Genomic DNA, 21,090 nt, shown 5'->3' with positions numbered 1-21,090 from the left:
TATTTTTATACTTTTGCCTTAAAAATTATAATTATTATAGTTAAATACATCTGTTTTTTCTCTTGTAGCTTTTGACTTCTCAGTTTTTATCAGAAATGTTTCCCTGCACAATATAGTATGTATGGTCTACTAGATTTTCTTGCAAGAGGTTTGCTTTATCTTTATATTTTCATTCATATTTTTGTACTATATCCTTGGATGCACCATAAAATTGGGATCCAATAAGTTTCTGGTTTGAATATAATGGCTTCATAGAGGGTTTGAATAATTGGCGAGGAAGTCCCCTGCCCCATCTCTATTTTTCCAAAATGACTTGTCTTGTCTTTGGTATTTATTTTTCTCTAGAAACTTTAGGATCACTTTACCCAATTACCAAAAACAAACACAAAAAATACCCACATTGTTGAAATTTGGGGGAATTTTTATGGCAATCAGTCTTCTCATCCAAGAATTTGGTACATCTTTCCATTCTTCATTTCTCCTTTTACATATTTTAGTATGACCTTGTTGTTTATTATTATTTTTTGTTATATCTATTTCTAAATATTTCACAAGGGTTTCTTTTTTACTGTTTTAAATGGATTTCTTCCATTCCTATTCTTATTGCCAGAGTAAAGAAAAGCTACTGATGTTTTGTTTTTTGTAGTTTTAGATCAATCTACTTTACCAAATTCTCTTCTTAATTCTGGGAGATTTTTACTAGATTCCTTTGGGTTTTCTAGGTTTACAATCATGTCATCTGCAAAAAAAAAAAAAAAAAAAAAAAAGATAGTTTTTCCTTTTCTTTTCCAGTGTTTTTTCCAGTTTTAAAATTTGTTGCCATAAAGTTTCATATTATATTCTCTTTTAATACTTTTAGTCATTTTAATCTGTTCTTTCTACTTCCTGAACTTTTATAATTTTGCTTTTTCTTCTTTTTAAAAATCAGCTTATTTAGTAAATGTATACATTTTTAATATAACAAGATTTTGAAATTATTTACATATTCTACTTTTTTCTTTCTACTTCATTAATTTAAGATTTTAACTTTATTAATCACTTTCATTTTTTGATAATTTCTTAGAATGTGGTTTTAGTTTCTTTATTTCTCATCTTCATTCTTTCATAAGGACATTTGACTATAGAATTTTTGATATAATCTTCTAGAGCCTTAGAGTATATTACAAAGTTCCCCTTTTTGTAATTTCCAAGATTGTCAGTGATTTCCCTTTGATTTCTTCTTTGAGCCAAATGTCATCTAAGTATTTCTTAATTTCCAAGTAGTCAAGTTTTTGGTCATTTTTAAATATTTTCTTTCTTATTTAGTGAATTAGGATCAGACACATAACCTTTTTACTCTTTGAATTTGCTGAAGTTTTCTTTGTAGCAAGGTTTAAGTGTTTATAAATGTTTCACAGACATATGAAAATTTTCTGTATTAGGAATGTAAGGTTTTGCCCAATGATGGTGTTGGGAGGCAACATGGCATAGAGTTTGAAAACAAAGACTTTAGAGAATATATGTCTACTTCCAAATTTTCAAATTACAATATGACTGTGAGCACATCTGAATGGTAATGGTGTCTACTTCATAGAGTTCTTATGAGGATTACATTATTTAATATTCATAAAGTATTTAGAATAGAAATTAGCACATAGCAAGTGCTATATAACTTGTTGTTATATAAATAAAAATAATTAATCAATTCATCTATTTCCTTACTGCTTTCTTTCTGCAGAATTGTCCAATACAGTAAAAAGAGATATATCAAGTTAATATAAATTCTTTGGTGCTTTTGAGGATGGCTTGTGGGTTAAAACATTATTCTGGTGCTATTTTCTTTTTATTTAAATTTTAAATTATTAAAGTGATAAGTTTTAAAATAGTTCCTTAGCTTTTTTAAACTGTATATATTCTTTAAAAATTTTTTTTTAGTTTTTAAAGATTTTATTTATTTATTTGAGAGAGAGCAAGCAAGGCGGGGGGGGCACATGGGGATGGGCAGAGGGAAAGAGAATCTGAAGCAGACTCAGCACTGAGCCTGGAGCCCAACACAGGGCTCGATCCCAGGACCCTGAGATCATGACCTGAGCCAAAAACCAATGGTTGGACACTTAACCAACTGAGCCACCCAGCTGCCCTAACTGTATACTTTCAATGTTCATCTTACATTTTGGATTTTTCTTATTCTCACTACTTAATTTTTTTTACACTTGACCACATTTAAATAAAAAATTTTACACTTTTATAAACTTGGTCCCAATCTCATTCTTCCTTAACTAGGTTGTCTTTTCCCCCAGATAACACAAAAATAACCATTCTTATTATACTTTAGAATGCTAAATTTTCTTCAGGGTAGTTTGGGCAAGATAAAATAACCTGTGAAATCAGATTGGATTAGAGGTGTGTGTGCTCCAGAAATTGTGTTAAGTGTACTGACTTCCACAGTCCATTTATTTTTGCCATATCCTGTGCCTTTCTTTTTTTTTTTTATGTGTAAATCCAAGTTTCTGTCTCATATTCCTTCTGCCTAAAGAAATTCCTTTAAGAGTTCTTGTAGTTCCTGTCTATTGGTAACAAATGCTTTTGATCTTTGATTATCTGAAAAAGTCTTAATTTCCTTCATTTGAAAGGCTTTTCACTGAGTATAAAAATTTGTGTTTACAGTATTTCCTTTTCAGTATTTGAAAAGTGTTCCTCCATACCCTTTGGCTTTCATAGTTTCTGTTGAGAAGTCTGCTGTCTTTCTCATCTTCCTTCCACAGATCTGAACCATTAGGAAGGCTTTCTCTCATCTTCTACCCTACCCCAATCTTTTTCATGAGCACCTGGTGTGGTCTGTGGAGAAGAGCCTGTGACTGAATGTGAATTCTCCTTTTATCTGCTGTTCCCAGGATTTCTATGCTTTCATGATAGCCCCAACTTGACTTTAGAAATCTTTACAAATTTTAGCAAGAGGTTTCTTACCTGTTTTTATGGAAAATCTGTCTTTTTTGCTCTGCTTCACATTAGCTAGTACTCATATTGTATTTCTCCTTGGAGATGCCTATTTTTCCTTAGATTTCAGGCTAGTTGGTTGCCCTACAACCTCAGCCCTTTAATGGACCCCAGAAAAGTTATAATTGTGTAGATTATTCAGCTTTTTCTTTTCCTTAGGGTGTGAGTGATGCTCTTTCCAGATTTTAACATGTTAAGAGAAATCCATTTACGAAATTTTAAGTTTAATTGACAAATATTATTATTTAATCTATAAATCTAGCAAAAAAAATGCAGTTCCTTTTTATGGCATCTTTATAACTTGATTTATTAAATTTCCTTAAAATCTTTAACTGCATTGTAAGTTATATGATATAAAGATAATATATTAAATTTTCTTCTTAGTTATTCCAACTATCTGTTGAAGTGGATTGTATTTTCCAAAATGGCTACCATACCACAATTCCCATCCCATATGCTTTCAGTGTGAGCTGAAAATGCTATTTTCAGCTAAAATAGCTATGCTATTTTCCATAGAGAGTTAGAAACTATTTTTCCATCCCTTTAAATTTTGGATGGGCCTCATGACTCCTTCTACCACTAGAATATGGGAGGAGTTATGCTAATCCAGTTCTGGGCATAGCCCTTAACTCTTTTCAGTTTCCACTTCACTAGGTTAATGGGGACTCCCAAGTCTTGCAGTGATTTCATAATCCAGGTTCCCTGGATTCTCCCTTAACACTCTGATGAGTAATGCAAACCAACCAGGGATTGTGAAGAGGGAGAAGTTATTTTAGCATTTGTTTACAGTCAACTCACCTTTTTTGTTATTTGGTTCTATTCTCAATTATGTTAATATTCTTTCAACAACTCTTAATAGATCATTAATTTACCTCTCATTAATTTTGCATATCTCTTTTGGTCTGATTTTGTGGCCACAATTCCAAAGTCATTCTGGTGCCATCCTGAAGTTACCCAGCAGAATTGTATTCTTTTAAAAATCAAGTTGTTGTTCTCTTTCTAATACTGTTTGTTTTATATAGTTAGATGTCTGATATTTGATGCATACTTTGGTATTTAATGCAAACTAGCCCAGGACTGTGATATCCTCTTAATATAAAGTGTCTTTTATCATGATGGAATGTCTTTTTTTTTTTTTTTTTTGCCTTGCTTAATGATTTTAAATTTCAATTCCTTTTTTGCTCATGTTAGTATCCTATTTCTGACCTTTTCATCTCTGCATTCGCCTCTTTTCCTGCCCTTATTTCATCACATTAATAGCATTTAGTTGAATTTTGTGTTTGAAAGCCTTTGCTATTTATTTATTCAGCAAATATCTATTGAGCACCTTACTATGGCCTAGACTCTCTTCTAGACATTGGTGTAAAAAACAAAGGTCCCCACCCTCAAGAAAGTCTATGGGAGCAGACAGGCAATAAACAATATGCATAATAAATAAGCAACTAACAAAGTATTTTGGAAGTCCTAAATGCCATGGAATAAAATAAGAGAGCAGAGTATGTAGGATTGGGAGTGCAACAGGGAGGTTTGTAACTGTAAATAGAGTGGTCAGGATAGGTCTTGTTGAGAAGGTAACATCTGAGTAAAAATTAAAGGAAGGAAGGAGCCAGCCATGTGGACATCTGGAGGAAGAGTAGTCCAGGCAGAAAGAATAGCCATTACCAAGTTGTGAGATAGAGGTATGCTTGGCATGTGCAAGGGAAAGCAAGGAAGCCAGTGTGGAAGGAGTAGGGTAAAAGGGGAAAGTAGTAGATTAAAACTGAGAATCATCATGGATCAGGCAATAAGGACATCACTGGTAACTTGGCTGAGTATGCAGTTTTGAAGAAATGGGAAGGAAATACCATGTTCTTCATTTTTCACAATGGTAGACATACTTCATTCTATTTCTTCTTTCTAATTTGCTTATTGTGGATTTGATTTTTTAAACTTTTTCTTTTTCCTAATTTTCAAAAGTTTGACCATTCTTGGACACAGGATATCTCCAGTCTGAATTTCTTGTATTTTCTGGTCACTAGCCTAATCTCATTTCTGTCTTTGCTTGCCAGAAGAAGTGAGGGAATTTTGGCCATTCTTTGGGCCACTGTGGCAGTCTGGGCAGAAAACAAGTGTCATGGTCATATCAGGTCATCAAAAACAGCTTCCTAAAGGGGCTATTCCAAAGGTGAACACAGGGATAGTGCAGTAGTCAGTGCTAGTAAGAGTGTGTGTTTCAGTGGGAGGGTGGAGCCATTACCACATAGGAGAAAAGAAGCAATGACTAGAACCTTGAGAGAGAGTTTGTGCCCTATGTTGGAAAATTAGCCACTTCATTAATCTGGAAGGGGAGTTTATTTTTATTTTTATTTTAAATATTTATTTACTTATTTTTTAGAGAGAGAGAGTGGGGTGGGAGGGGCAGAGGGAGATGGAGAGAGAGAATCTCAAGCAGATACCCCGCTGAGCATGGAGCCTCACATGGGGCTTGATCTCACAACCCCGAGATCATGACCTGAGCCAAAATCAAGAGTCAGATGCTTAACCAACTGAGCTACCCAGGTGCCCACTGGAAGAGAAGTTTAAATGAACACAAGATAACATGTCACTTCCCCTGGAATTCTATATATTCATAGTATCATCTTTTCCCATTTCCTGTCCTTGCATCACTCTTTTCTTGGAAGGGGTGACTACAACCTGCCATCCCCACCTAAGACGTTCAACCCCATCCCAGACATGAGCACAAATCCTTAGTCTAGGAGAATTCACTTTCTAGTTCATTATATGAAAGACAAGTTACTCTGTCTCAGACTTTGGACTGATATTCATAATTCACTTTTGGTTACAAAAAAACAAACAAATCCAGCTAGTGTAAGTGTATTCCAGATATCAGGTGTTCTTTGGAGATCTAGTTAAACTTGGTCTGAACCCCAATACCACTGCCCATGAGAATTCAGTCCTTACGAATCTCTGTGAGTTCCTGGGTCACTTTCTCTTGCTTCTTCCTGCCTTCACACTCCCATATTGGCATGGGCTCTGCTAGTTATGCCTCTTGTCTACCAGGCTTTTAAGTCTAGAAATTTCACCAGTTTTCCCTCATTAGTTCAGTATTTTGTGACTGTAAAAACTTTGATGACTGGTTACTTTTCATGGTCTCAGTTCATTTTTTCTTCAAACATTTTCCTATTTAAGGAGGGGATACAGTGCTTATGATAAAAGAATAAATAAGGAGTGCACAAGCTTTAGTTGCAAGTATATTTTTAGTGGGGCAATGGGAAAAGAAAAATATACATTCTTTCCCAGGAAGAATAGAACAAAAACCAGCAGCTCATTGACAACTTTGAATGGACGTACCATCAGTTTGATAAACCGCCCTCCAACAAATTTACAGAACAACAAATGAATTTTGGCAGTTCCCTTTGTTTCTGCACCACCACCATCTATAAGAATTGTTAATACGTATGATAGCCCTATGTTGCAGTGAGAAGGCCATCAGAAATAAATTTTCCATTTGTGAAACCATTGCCAAATACTCCAGGCAGTATGATAGCCCATGTAACTGGAGGTCATTTAAAAAATATTAAAAATCAGTACAGCACAAACATCAACCAGTAATAGACCAGACCAGTCAGACAAGGTCTTAGGAGTAAATACCTGGTACAGCCGTATGGTGGACACCAGCTGAATATCTACCTTACCTATAACCCAATAGCAACTTTGCTAATTCACATCATTTTTGCCCAAATATTTCTTTTCTCTTTCCCTTTCCAAACTGAACTTTGTTCATCATGCGTTCATTCAACAAAGACATTATTATACTTCTTCGGGTGCTCTCCCACCCTTTCTCCAGCTCCTGTCCCATTGTTGCCCACATAGGTATTATCCCTAATAAAGTCTTTGCATATTTCATCATATCTTGGCATCTGTTTCTCCCAGGACCCAGAAAAACTCCCTAATGGCTGTATCAAGATCACAGACAGCAGAGCTCACTAGTTACATTTAGATTTATCCCTGGATCACTGCAGAGGTTAATTTCATTTCTATTACTTTTGGCATGTACATTAGCAGACTCTGGTTTTTATTTCTCATTCTGTGCCTCTTTCCATTGACCATTGACTTCCTGATGAGGATCCACTTTTGCTTTTCTATGAAATCTCATGTGATCATTTTCAGGGGAGGACAATGGTACTAATAGAAGTCAGCCATTTAAGCAAGGGTAAAGAGTGTAAGTGGTGTACAGATTCTATAGAATGGGGAGATTTCTGGAGAGGGGATGGGATAAAGGGAGAAATAATGGTAATCAGTTTAGAGAGTTTGGCTTTGAGATGACTGACATTTGGGACTGACCTGTTGGCGACCCCTGGCATGTGGTTCCTGGTTCCTTAATCCTGGAGAAGATACCTTGCTACCTTGAAATGGGTTGAAGGTTGACCAGGAACATCACAGATCTTCTTCCAACTTCAAGTTCAAATGAGTTAGTGCATGCAGCAGGTCCTGGGGCAGAGATGAGGAAGGGACATCCTAGCACCACTGCTGTCCCTCTGCCAAAACTTTACAGCTACATGACATTGAAGAATGAGCATCTCACAGTATACATGGCTTGCTGCCACACTCACACTCTAGTCACAGCTGCAAGTTTAGTGGGTGACAGAACATGAACAGTGTTGATCCAGGTGCAGCCAAATAATTTAGAAGAACTGGCCACCTTGGGGAGACACCTTAGTGAGAGTCACCTAACATGGGGGTGTGAGTGTGCCTACGGCAGGACATGTCAAAGCTGTACTTCCAGTCCACCTCTTGGGGCAATTCAGAGAAAGTGGGATTGGACTGGAAGGGTGGCCTCTCCTCTTGCCAAATGGACCACACCACTTCAGGGGGACAACCTGAACCAGAAGAACCAGCCTGGCCACCCTGAGCTGATGGCAGGCACTGATATTGACAAAGCATCAAATTAAGACAGTACAAACAAGGAACTTGGAAATCTAGAGCCTCTATTACCCAGACCAGTTAATAACACTTCTCCTGGCTCTTAACTCTCCATAAATGCTGAACTGGGCTCAATGGATTTAAATGCAAAATGCAGACCTCTTCTCAGACATTTTTATATCCCAAGGGGAATGATTTCCTGCTCTCTTACCTTGCCCCTCAGCTGCAGTTGAAGTCAACATTTCCACCTCAGGATTAGTTGAGCTACTCAGTAATGGGGGACTCCATGAAGGGTCTATGATGATAACAACCCCACGGTCTCATAATTGGCAAAGGACAGTAGGCTAAAGTATTCATCATTCTGTGATTATCTGAACTTTGGACTGGAAGTACATCTTCCACACTGACTTTGGGAGGAGATGGCTGCTTCTGGGGCAGAGTTCCCAGAACTAGACATGGGGAAGCCCGCCCTCCACATCATCCAAACCCAGGTCCACTGCTCCACTTCACTGTGGCTTCATGACCACCAAGAAGTCTACCCTTGTTTACTCCAGGCACCTTGTCATGGAGGAGTGACAGGTAGCCATGGAATTCAGCTCTAAGAAAGGCCTGAAAAGACACCCACCCATGTTCATCATCCAAGTTGTAAAGGAGCATCTTCACCTCCTCATGATTCGAGAAAAGTCAAATGAACTTTCCTTTGCTGAGACTCTGTTAGTCAGAATCTGACCAAGACACTGTCTCCTCATTAATGGTGAGTGGTCTTCATGATATTCTCTTTCTTATATTCTTTGACTTAGGAGAACTAAAGGACAGGCTTCTTGACACTGATCCCCATTTTTGAGGACCTGTCCTTTCTTGGACGGAAGTGAAAGTTCATTAAAAAGAAAACACTTCCCCCACTGAGAAAGTTGGCTTCCTCTGTGCTTATCATACCTGAGGAGGCCAGCAACATGACTCCCCTCTTGATTTTGCCATTTCCACTCCATCCCACTGGGACATTTTGTGTGTATCTGTAAGTCACTTTATGTTATTAGTTATTATGAATTCTCAACTCCCTCAGGAAAAAGTTTGAAGAGGTCAGGCTTTTGGGCCTGGATTTTATAAGACAGCAGAAACGACAGCAAATATATTGGAGGGTTATGGTGAGGAAATGGTAATTTGTTCTCCACTGAGGACTGATGGCACAGAAAATGTAATTAAAAGGGAATTAAATTACACCAGAGGCTTAAAAACTTATGAGGTTTGAGGTGGGGATCTTTAAGAATGGTTTACTGAAGTAGACCAACTCCACCTTCGAGGAATTTCAATTCTACAGATGTAAATATCTACAGATGTTTCTGTCACCTGCAGAGAACGGGTCTTTTTTCAGATTCTTCCCAAGGTACCAGCCCTTCTGACTGTGGTCATGAAACTCTGGGACCACATGCGAGAAGTAATTAGTCTTTCTACCCTCTCAGAGAACCCAGCCCTACAATGTGAAGACTGTAAAGCTGTAAGAGGCCACAGATTCCCTGGGGTGACACACTTAGATTCTAGAAGCAGGTTAGGATCCCGGACCCCCTGTGTAGCAAAGGACCAGGATGAGGCTGTGTGGGCACCCAGGAGGATGAGGAGCCCTAAAATCAAGAGAAACTACCCTCCAATATTGGCTCTGCCATTTACTAGCTGGGCAAACTCGGGCAAGTACTTTTTAACAACTTGGAGCCTTTAAACAAGAAGAAACAAACCCATCCCCTCCTTCATGCAATTGCACCTGTGCCCCTCCTCTATTATGGCAATTCCACCTTTGATTGTTTAATCATTGGTCTTAAACTCTACTTGTCCTTTGACTATGAGTTCCTGAAAATAGATTCTACTTATCCTTGACATGGACTTGCATATTAGTGGTGTTTAATAAATTTGTTGAATAAGCGAGTGAAAGACTGAATGAGTGAATAATGAATGTCTAGATTGTAGCATTACTGTAACACTTCAATGGGATAAAATCAGCTCCCCTCCCCAAGCCAACAGGCCTAGACTGCTGGGAGAAGGAAGGGGAACCTCGAGATTTAGCTTGTTGTGAGTTTCTCCATCCCCTCCACCTCCCCTTGTCTTATACTCATCTTTAGTTCTTTTAACTAATATTAATCACAGGCATTGGGCTAAGTTCCTTCCTGGCACTTCGTTCAGGCTGAGTCCTGAGGGTCTATGAAAAGCTGTGTTCCCTACCTGGCTGTCTAGAGAGGAGATGGTCTTTTAAAAGTGGCAATCCGTGAAATACTTGCTGAAGTAGAGTGTGTGGCAAGTACGAGGCAGGCAAACCTCGGGGAGGTCACAGAAGGTTCTGTGAAGGAGAGGACATTTGAGCTGAGCCCTACAGGTGGAGGAGGATTTTCCCAGGCTGAGGGAGGAGTCGTACCTGAGTCTCAGGTCTGCCTGTAATCAGCTGGGCATGTCAGACAAGTTACATCACCTCTCAGAGACTCAGTTTCTTCATCTGTTAAGTAGAGTTTGTTCCTGGGATGTTTGCCAGGATCCCATACGAGAACACAGATAAGGTGCATACTGTCAATCCGGGCAATGGTAAATGCACAATAAATGTTGGGGGGGGAATCACATGGGTAAAAGCCCGGAAGAGAGAGAGGCTGATTACTATGGGAACCACAAACAGTCAGGTTTTGGGGGTATCTAAGGAGAACCGTGGTAGAGTGCCTCTTTCCCATCTGGGTTTGGGATAATTTGAGAAAAATTCAGAAGAGTAATTATGGAGGCAAAGATACCACCTTTTAAATGGTAATGGCTAAATTGAACAACAGCACCTGGAAAAAGGGAAAACAGAGCTTGAAGACCCGGGACAGGGCAGACCTGGGAGTGGCAGCTTCTCAAATGGAAGAATGGCCAGAAAAGACTTAGAGCATGGCACAGCACAGGGAAAGTCTGGCTCACTCCCAAGACAGGAAAGGGAGGAGCAAAACCGAGCTTACCTGGTTGTTCTTGCCCATTTTTCCAGTCAGGGACTCCCAGAGGTGGACTGAGTAAAGTGTGGAGCTGGTCAGTGTTTGCTTTGGAAACCACTTTCCTGTGGAAATGGGGGTGTGAGGCAGTGCTCCTCTCTGACACAGGGTGACTCGGGCACCCAGGTCTGGAAAGTGGATGGTGTTCTGTGGATGGGAAAGATAAGATGTTGATGAGTTTTGATAGGCAGGCAGGGGACAGATCATGAAAAGCCTAGAGGACCAGGCAAGGAGAATGAACTGAAGGTGGGGTGACCACCGAGAGGGAAGGAAGAGACACTAACCAGGAGTGCCGAGGAGAGTGACGAGTACTGCAGGTGCTGTGGGACATCCCTAAATAGTGGCACCAGTCTTCAGGCTTATGGGAAGAGAGAAGGCTAGCACAACGGTCCCCCCAGGTCACTAGGAAGTTGAAGAGCTGGCAAGGAAGTGGAATCTGGGCCAGATAAGCTGGAAGTGAAAACAGCATGGAACAGATATTCTCGGGCAGCCTCCAGGCACCAGAGATCACAGTCAATGCAGAGAAGAAGGCAAAGTTTGGGGAAGGGAGAGGAAAAACCTGAATGGTTGAGCATACAGCAGAGAATGGTGTTCTCAGATATTTTGAAATGGAAGATTTGATGGTGATAAGAAGATTCAAGGCGTGGCCCTAAGAACTGGCAGCTTAGGGGCGCCTGGTGGCTCAGATGGTTAAGCATCTGCCTTCGGTTCAGGTCATGATCTCCAGGTCCTGGGATCGAGCCCCACGTCAGGCTCCCTGCTCAGCTGGGAGTCTGCTTCTCCCTCTCCCTCTGCCCCTCCCCCTGCTCATGCTCTCTCTCTCTCTCTCTCTCTGTATCTCTCTGCCTCAAGTAAATCAATAAAATCTTAAAAAAAAAAAAAAAAAAAAAAAAACACAAGCAGCTTAAGAGGAGCAGAGGTAAATGTCCTCATAGTTGAGGAGGTCGAGGATGCCAGAGGGGTCATCTACAAGGACATGGAAGCCCTTAGAATGAGGCCAAAGTTAACAAGGAAAAGAGATATATATATATATATATATTTATGTTTTATTTATTCATGAGAGTCAGAGAGAGAGAGAGAGAGAGGCAGAGGCAGAGGGAGAAGCAGGCTCCCTGCCTAGCAAGGAGCCCGATGCGGGACTCGATCCCAGGACCCCAGGATCATGACCTGAGCCGAAGGCAGACGCTTAACCATCTGAGCCACCCAGGCGCCCGGAAAAGAGATATTTTATATCTTTGATGTATGGCATTGGGTCAATCATTATAGCTGTATATGAAGGAACCAATAAAGAAACAAAGACAGGACAACTTCCAAAATAGTGACAACCGTCACCGAAACATGCACTAACCCACCTGGTTTATGCAGGAGTGGAGTCATATAAACATAAAGATATTTATAGTCGTGGAATATAGGCCTTGTGATAATTATAGAGACCATGACAATGAAGTCCTTCTGTGTATGTGTGCTAAAGCAGAGTGCGCTGGCCACAAATAAGTGCCATGTTCACAAAATAGGTGCCAAGTCCAATAACTGAAGTACTCCCTCTCCCCCCAAATAGCACACAAAGCAAAAAGTGTCTGCTCCTAAACTGTAGATCAATAGATTGCCCTAGAAGCTCGTTTGCACACCAGGCAATATACAGGCTGTGAGTTTCTTGAGAGAATCAGAATCTCCTCCACATACACAGAACCAGACGGCATCTATCATAGCAGCTGATAGTTGTGATTATTACTATTATTTTCCATAAATTCCCTTGTGGGATCTGCTGATTTGCATCATGCTAAGCACTTGTAATTAGCCAATGAAAGATTTGGGGCTAAGCTAGTTTAAAAAAAAAAAAAAATCTGAGGCCAAGATGATGGAATGTATACAGCAATTCCATCTCATATGCTGAGTACTTTCAGCCAAAGTGGCTTTTTCTCGAGATGTGTTTATTAAAATCACATGGACTATGTTTTGTTGTGGCATATAGTCATCTTAGACAACTCTACAAATATGCCATAAAAAAAAAAAAGGAAGCAAACAGGGGCAAAGTAATTCTGACGAATCACGAGGCACGCTCTTAGCAATAAGTTTGTTGCCAGGAGGATTCCTTGAGAATGCCAACCTTCATTGTGTTGATCTAGAAGGAAAGAACTTTGAAAACAGACCTCCCTTCCCCCCTTAGATTTCCCTGTCAAGATACATGAAAGAATTCAAACTAATCAAAAAGCCCAAGTGAGCTGGCTGGTTAACTAGGACAGGCCCAACCTTGAGTTCAGAGAGATTTCTAATGTGTTCCACCGGTCCCTGCAGACAACCATGTTTACGGGATGTGACAATTGCAAAGGAGGCGTGCCTCTAAAGAGAATGATGATCATAAGGTAGCCGAAATGGCATCTCCTGGAAATTTTGCTCCACACTGAAAACATGGTCCCTCTTTTTTTTTTTTTCAAGATTTTTTTTATTTGACAGAGAGAGACACAGCGAGAGAGGGAACACAAGCAGGAGGAGTGGGAGAGGGAGAAGCAGACTCCCCACTGAGCAGAGAGCCCGATGCAGGGCTGGATCCCAGGACCCTGGGATCATGACCTGAGCCGAAGGCAGATGCTTAACGACTAAGCCACCCAGGTGCCCCAACATGGTCAGTCTTTATTTTTTCTAGAGAAGTGTACTCTTGATCCCTTTTATCTATTTCACCCCCTTCCTCTCCCCACCACACACACACCATCCCTCTGGCAACCACCAGTTTGTTCGCTGTATTTAAGAGTCTATTTCTCGGTTGGTCTCTTAAAACATTGTCACTCTTAATAAATCACTCCATGCTCAAGATGCTGAATTTCTTTCTTCCTTTTTTCCCCCCCCCAGTTAAAAAAGCTGTTTATTCATCATGAGAGTAGTAGCCAGCAACACTGTGAAGACCTGAAGCAGTCAGCCCTTGAAGGTCTTTATAATCTGGTCCCACCTTACCCATCCAAACTTAGCATGCCATGGATCCTCTTTGCCTGCCTCCCCCTGCTCCACCACCACCCGTTCCTCCCCGACACACACAGGTTGTGATCATCCCTGCCTCCATCTACACTGCCACTCTGTCTGGAACTATGTGCCCTTCCCACCATCTTGCCAATCCATCAAGGTCCCATATATTCTCCATGAAGTCTTCCCCGATGGCACCAGCCAACATTACTCTTTTCCTTTTCTGATTATCCCTCCACCTTCTGTGAAACAAGGCATAGAAATTACACTGTCTTTGGACTTCCATCTTGAATATTCTGAGGTTATCTCTCAGCTAAAGGGCGCCATGGCCCTTCAGCAAGGACTAGTGACTCCCCTGTCTGGTATGGGGGCGGGGAAAGAATGGAACAGTGTGCATTTAGCCAACCCAGTCTCAACTGTCCACCATGGCCGTGGTTGGTACTAGAACTTAATTTTACATTGTCTCATATTATCCAACTGTAGGTAGTTCCATGTTCTTATGGCTGTCCTGATAAGATGTTCAGATTTTAAAGGGATACACTGTTGAAGTTATAGAGAGAAATAACAGTAAAAGATGTCACTGAAACTTATAACCAGTCATTCTACAGGGGCCCCTCAAGTTGATCTTTCATTCCTGGGGTTGGTTTGACTTCCAAAAGATGATTTTAAGTGATGCATTCAGGATGTGTTTTCTCATAACCATATGCATAAATAATACGCATCTGTGTATACGTTCTATACATATATAATCTATGTATAAACCAGATTAATAATTCATTTGCAACTGAAGACACTCTTTCCCAGAAACTATACCCCCAGGGCGACCTCCACAAGATACTTCCTTCTGAATAAAGGATGGGTAAGAAGCTTCGTTAGTGTTCAAGAAGTTGCCTGGTGAGCATGAAATCAGAAACTCTCCTCCCCTTCTTTCCACTGGTTAAAACTGCTCTGGGCCTGTTGCTTGCTGGCTGGACTGCCCTTAAGTAAGTTCTCAGTCTTCCTATGCCTTGGTTTTCCCAGTTTTAAATGCAAATAGTACCTAACCTATAGGACTGATGTAAAAAGTGCTTAGAACAGTAAGTAGCACCCACTAAGCACTTATTCAGTGTCAGCTTTTTATGTTTATTACTTCTACCTTTTCACCAGTACTTTAGAAATATCATTTCCTTAACAATGCAAGAGCCCTAATGGAATAATGAAGCCCATATTGATTTTTTTTTAACCTTTAGAGATTATTCTAAATCTTGGAGTACCAAGATGCATCTCACTTAGGATGTCTGATTGTATAAAATATATCTACCTTTTTCTCTTTCTCTTCACTTATACAACCACACCAAGGAGTGAATTCCACTCCTGCTTCAACTCTTGTTCTTAATTTTTATTCATCAGGCCATATATATACAGAAGGCCAAGTGTATATGAATACAGCAAGTGAAGCCCCATAGCCTGGAGGCCTTTGGATAAAGCTTTATGCACCATCACTTCTTACAAATTCTCCCCCTCCCCACCCCGCCACACACACACACAACTCCCCCACCAAAAAGACAATAAAACAAAAACAAAACAAAAAGAATCTGTCTGTGATTCCATTCTCCCGGGACAGACTTGGAGGCCCTAGAAGAAGGTGAGGCATGATTGACACACGGGAAAGGCAGGTGGCTCAAGACTGCTGGAGGCTCGACCTTCTAGATGATTCATCAAGTTGGTGGCTCGCCCTGCCCTTCTTCAGGGCCCAGGGGGACACCCTGTCCAAGTGAAGGAGAAGCCTTTGTTTTGCTGATGTTTCTCATTTGAGAATAAGCTGGGGGACTGGTACTTTTCCCGTATGGCCCACATGGAAAACGGTTTGCCTCTTCCTGTTGTTGTTAACACTAAAGAAGAGGCCACACCAACCTTAGTTTCTATGGGATAAAAACGTGAATGGGGATTTCTTTTTTTTTTAAGCTTTTCATTCTCTTCAAGGTGCACCCAGGTCCCAGGTGGGGAAGGTAGTGTAGAGCAGTCTGGGACGGCTGGGGGAGAGGAACCAGCTCTCCTCCTAGTGAAGTATCCAGAGCCCACCCTGCACCCCGTGCCCTTGACTAGAATTTCTCCTCCTTCCCTCCCTGGTCGTTTTACTGGCTGCGCCCAAAGTTGGGGCCAAGAGAACAGAATCAAGACCTCCTTCCTTCCCTCTTCTCACCTTCCCCCTCTCATTAATGCCTCTTCCTCCACCCCTCCTCCAAGATGCCAACCTATCACCCACGGACTGACCAAAACCCGCTAAAGCAGTGCAATGTTAGAATGCGTGGAACAGAAGGGTTTCCAGCATCAGGAGAAGAGGGATACGGAATAGGGGGGCCGGGGGGGGGGGTGGTGGGAATAGGAATTTCCACATTTTTTTTTTCTTCAAGGGAAAAAAAAATGTCTCTCTGGGCGAGCAACCATCTCCTGGGAGGGAAAACCCACAATTTCCCCAGGTAGCACATTCCAGAGAATGAAGGAATCGTCGGGAGATGCTGGATGGGGACCACGGAAATACACCGCGCTTAAATACAATGAAGGGAGTTGTTTACAATCGTCTGGAAGATGCCAAAGGGTTGAACAGTCAGTCATAGGCGCTCCCAGCTGGTTCTGTGGCGTTACTGTCTTTTCCTGCTGGAAGAGCTCAAGCAACACGGTGACTTGCCCAAGGTCACACAGCACGCTTGGGACAGAAACAATTCTGACTCCTTCTTCCTGGCTGTAACTCAGCAGACAAAGCCACCTTATTACTGCACGATCATTCAAATCTGAATCATTTAAATTGCTCCTAATTGCAGGCTTAGAGGGAACCGTCAAGTCCATGTGACTAGCGACCGCGGTAGGAACGGCCAAAGTTTTCCAAACTCCTGAATATGGGATCAAAACACCGTCCTCCCCCTGGGGTGGGGGTAGGGGAAAAAGCGTTTGAGAGCTCGACCTTGAAACTGCCAACCAGTATCATATTTAGATTTTTTTTTAAATAAATTTTAAGCATCACCTCTGATTTTTAGTCTCAGAACAGAGAGGCACTTGGGATTCAAAGGGATGCCATTCAGAACGGCATTCCAGGGGAACTCTCAAATATTTTCCAAGCCGTCGATCGATCTTCACACTCTTCTTTCTTACGCCCACCAAAACACTGTCTCGGCATTTAAATTTCCTTTTTGCCTCTTTTATAGGCAGCTATTTGGGAGGGGGTGGGTGGGAGGAGGGAGCCGCGGAAGCCACCGGGCTTGTAAGTTCAGATCTGTCCACGGGGCTGGACACGTGCTGTGCTCAGGAAAGAAAGTAAATTCCAATCTGCCAATTGCTCTAACTGATTCATTTGTCTGCACAGAGACGCCGCCTACCTGCTCGCAGGTATTCAGGTAAATGACAGGTGGGCGGGACCTATACTGACTGTTTCAATAGCTGAAGTCCCAGCAATGTTTTATCTGTGAGGCTCCTGTGATGTCACACATTTCCTGCTCTCCACCAACCAATCCCTTCTCCTTCCTTAGCCACCTGTGCCCCAGGGTTGAGCCTGGTCACGGCTCTGGCAGCCCCAGGAGCTGCTGGATTCACCCACAAGGCATGGGACCTGCGGAGCTGCCGCTGCCTTGAGAGCCCCAGACACACACTCGAAAAGGTGAGTTGAAACCCTCCATTTTTCTCTTCTGGCATTTGGATCCCTGGCCCCTGAGGGATCTGAGTGAGGAATTTGAACATAAAAATAAAAGCTGAATGGCTTAGCCCGGGTGTGTGTCCCACAGGGAGAAGCCCTTTTGAGAGGGAAGAGCAGAGAGATGCCTTGACATTTTGGTTGCACAGGAAAATTCTCCCAGGCCAGATATTTAATCCTTTTTGTTTCTCTTAATCATTAAGCCAGCCGCTGCTTGTCTAGGAAGTTGATCTGATTTTTTTTTTTTTTTAACCCTGGAGTGGAGTGCAGTGGAGACTTTTCTGAAACTGAACTCAAAGGTTCAGACCTGTTTAGCCGCTTAATGGGGGTTGGGTGGCCAGCGCCGAATGAATTCAGGGTTGCCTTATTTTTGCCTCATTTGCCTTATTTGGCCTTACTTCTCTGCATTTGTCTCACCAGAGGCAATTTCCATCTGAACCTGTGAGATGACCTTACATTTTTTTCCCCCTAGAAGTGCGGTCCTCAGACGGGTAACTTCTGCTGCCCTCCTCGGAAGCCCTGCACTCATTTTCCTCCCTCTTTCTTCTCTAAAAAAGTCTACTGTTTTCTTTGTTCTTTGTTGACGCTCTTAAAAACCACTTTGCAGTCCGGATTAGAACTGTTTACATCCAGACCTGAACTGGCTGCCTGCTGACCTTTGGTTAAAGTAAAGATTATTTCCTCCATGCTTAACATTGGAGAATGAATGTAACTTCAGGTCTGATTTTTAATTTTTTTCCAATTCTTCCACTTTTTTTTTTTCTCTTTTAATAGCAAATATACCGAAGACATTGTTCTGCCAGGACCTGACTTTTTTTTTTTTTTTAAGTAATTTTACCTGTAGGATCCATTTTTGTTTTCTTAATCCTGATCCCACAGCCTGTACTACTTCTGTTCTTGACAGCCCAAGAGCCACACTCCACAGCCAGCACTGTCCTTAGAGAAAGGAAAATAAACCCAGTCCCCTGCTAGGATGAGCTGGAAACTGTAGAGGGAGAAATGAACCAGCCAGGGGACATTTCATTCTGGATTCCTTCATCAGTTACTTTTCTGAGATCTCAGTTCGCAAAGATCTTTGCAAAGGAATAGCCTGTTAGGAGTTACGCTCCTATTCATCCACCCTGAAATTGAAGGTGCGTGTCAACTCTCCAGAAGGAAAAATTGAAACAAGCTGAGAAAAGTTTTGTCTCAGACCTTTGCTTCTTACCACTAGAAATCCGCCCGGGCCTTGTTGCCAATTTCTCTCTCCCTCCTTGGAGGCTTGTATTGTACTCTCCCTGACCTTTGTCTGTTCTTTTCCCCCAAATGGTGTGTTTGGTTGGTGGCTACGAGGTTGTCCCCTACTAGTCTTCTCACTTGATTCAGAGCTTTGTCAGTAGAAGAAACAAAAAGATCTCTTCGATCCTGAATCTTTCTGGAGAGAAATGTGTCTTTAAAGTCACAAACCTCTGCACAAGATGTATTCCCTCTGGGTTACCACGGTCTGTTAGCTCTTTGCACAGTAGTGAAGTTATGACTAAATACATCATTTCGTCACTGTATGTCAGGGTCCCTGGCTACTAAAGGAACAAAGCTGGGCGTGCTATGCCCCCAGATAGAAGAAAGGAAAAAAATTACAGAGACTGGAATCCAGAGCCAGGTTATGTAGAATGTACTTGGTCTCTTGGTAATTTACACACAAATATTGTCCAAAGGGGTGAAAGACCCACAGTGGTTCCCTCCCTGTACTTACGCCATCTCTTGGTTCAAGTGACAATAAATAGGGCCTGATTTGAAAACATACAATGTCTTCCATTTACATTCATGAGCAAGTTACTCAACTTCTCAGACCCTCAGTTTCTTTTTTTTTTTTTTTAAAGAATTTATTTATTTGACAGAGAGAGAGACAGCAAGAGAGGGAACCACAAGCAGGGGGAGTGGGAGAGGGAGAAGCAGGCTTCCCGCTGAGCAGGGAGCCCGATGCAGGAGCTTGATCCCAGGACCCTGGGATCATGACCTGAGCCGAAGGCAGACACTTAACAACTGAGCCACCCAGGCACCCCAGACCCTCAGTTTCTTCATCAGTAAACAGGAGATAATCCCTATGATACGAAGTGACCATGAGATGTAAGTAAGGTAACATGCTGAGAGCGTCGGGCGACCAATGTCTGGCTTTACATGGGCGCCAAGTAAAGGTGCAGTCCGTTCTTAAAGGAATTTTCCTGGGTGCTTGGCAGAGATAGTCTGACCCTACGAAGATAAAAGATCTTCTGTGGTTGCAATCATTAGGAACCCTGATAGTTCTTGTTATAGTTATTAATTGTACATAATTAACTCCAACGTTAACAGTTCAGAGAAAGAAAACAAGCAGGAGGCAGGAGCTTAAACTGTTTCATACAAGCCAGGCAGACCGGTCTCTGCCAGCTCCCAGACGTGCTTAGGAGTTGCTGGCCACCGCTGTTCCTCCTGCCTTTCCCACCCCAAAGCCCTCATGCCACAGTAGGCCCACCGAATGTGGTCCTCCGCAGGCCTGCAGGGGGAATGTCCTGTTGTCATTTGCTGTAATCTGACTTGGCAGGCGGCCCTTTCTGCTTTCAACTGTGCTCTCTCTCCAGGGCAGACTGGGTGCCTGGTTTCCTCCAGTCTTGCAGATAAACACCCTTGGCCGCAGCCTGGTGAGCTGCCGTGCCAAGTCACCAGGACGAGGAGGAGGTGGCCGGTTGGGAGACTGCCCTGCGCTGGGGAAGGCGGCTTGTGGCTCCCTTGGAGGTGATTGCCTCACTCATGGAATATCCCATGCCGTTGGATGACCTTGAGGCATTGCGTAAGAGCAGAAGTGTTCCCAGGCTCCTCTAAGTCTCACCGTACCCTGAAAAGCTAAGGCAAGTTTTCATCATTCACGAGCAGATTGAGGACAGAGGTTCACAACCTCAACCCTACTACTGACGTGCTTAGGGGTTCCTGGGGAAGAACCTCAGCCTCCCTGCCCATCCGTTTCCTTGTCTATTTGCCTTTTCTTTAGAATAGCATCAGATTGCCTGGGTTCAGAAGCCAGCGCTCCCTTACACTAGCAGTGTGGCCTGTGGAGGTGATTTAACCCCCTTTACCTCAGCTGGAAAATAGGCTTATTATGAGGAAGAAATGAGTGAAATGTCTAACGTGCTTAGAACACTTCCTGGCACAATGCGAGCTCTTGTTAGTATTATTTTTTTAAAGGAAGGTAGAATCAGACAGATCTGGGTCCGAGACCCGGTTCTACCGTGTAATTAACGTAAGTCCCTTAGTGCCTCTTTGTCACATGTGGCCTCATCTGGAAAGTGGAATACTTCCCAAACCCAGTGCTGCTGTAAGGAATAAACATGAAACGGTTTCATGTAAAGTGCCTGGTCTACATACAGTAGGTGCTCAATAAATGGTAACCCTTGTTAGGTTAGTACGGGCGTATGTCTGGTTACATGCGGGCATACTTGGCTTGATTGCATTCTGCAGATATTGCATTTTTTTACAAATGGAAGGGTTGTGGCAAGCCTGCCTCCAGCACGTCTATCAGTGTCGTTTTCCCAACAACATTTGCTCCTTCGTGTCGCCGTGTCACATTTTGGTAATTCTCACAGTATT

The 21,090-nt window shown here is 42.2% G+C and overlaps 1 protein-coding gene across 1 annotated transcript in view; it reads left to right on the top strand.

Annotated features, from left to right (window-relative positions):
• The window catches only part of LNX1 (ligand of numb-protein X 1), a 181,867-nt gene that overhangs the window by 49,425 nt on the left and 111,352 nt on the right, over positions 1-21,090 (top strand). The window contains exon 2 of the mRNA XM_045881139.3: positions 17,333-17,460. The gene's annotated coding sequence lies outside the window, so the exon portion shown is untranslated. The remainder of the gene's footprint in view (positions 1-17,332; positions 17,461-21,090) is intronic.

The sequence above is a fragment of the Mirounga angustirostris genome, unplaced genomic scaffold (genome assembly GCF_029215605.1).
Source record: "Mirounga angustirostris isolate CCGP_5_RB_7025 unplaced genomic scaffold, mMirAng1.0.hap1 SCAF_2, whole genome shotgun sequence".
NCBI lineage: Eukaryota > Metazoa > Chordata > Mammalia > Carnivora > Phocidae > Mirounga > Mirounga angustirostris.
Note: the sequence above shows the minus strand (reverse complement) of the source record. Positions and strands in the feature narration are given on the sequence as shown.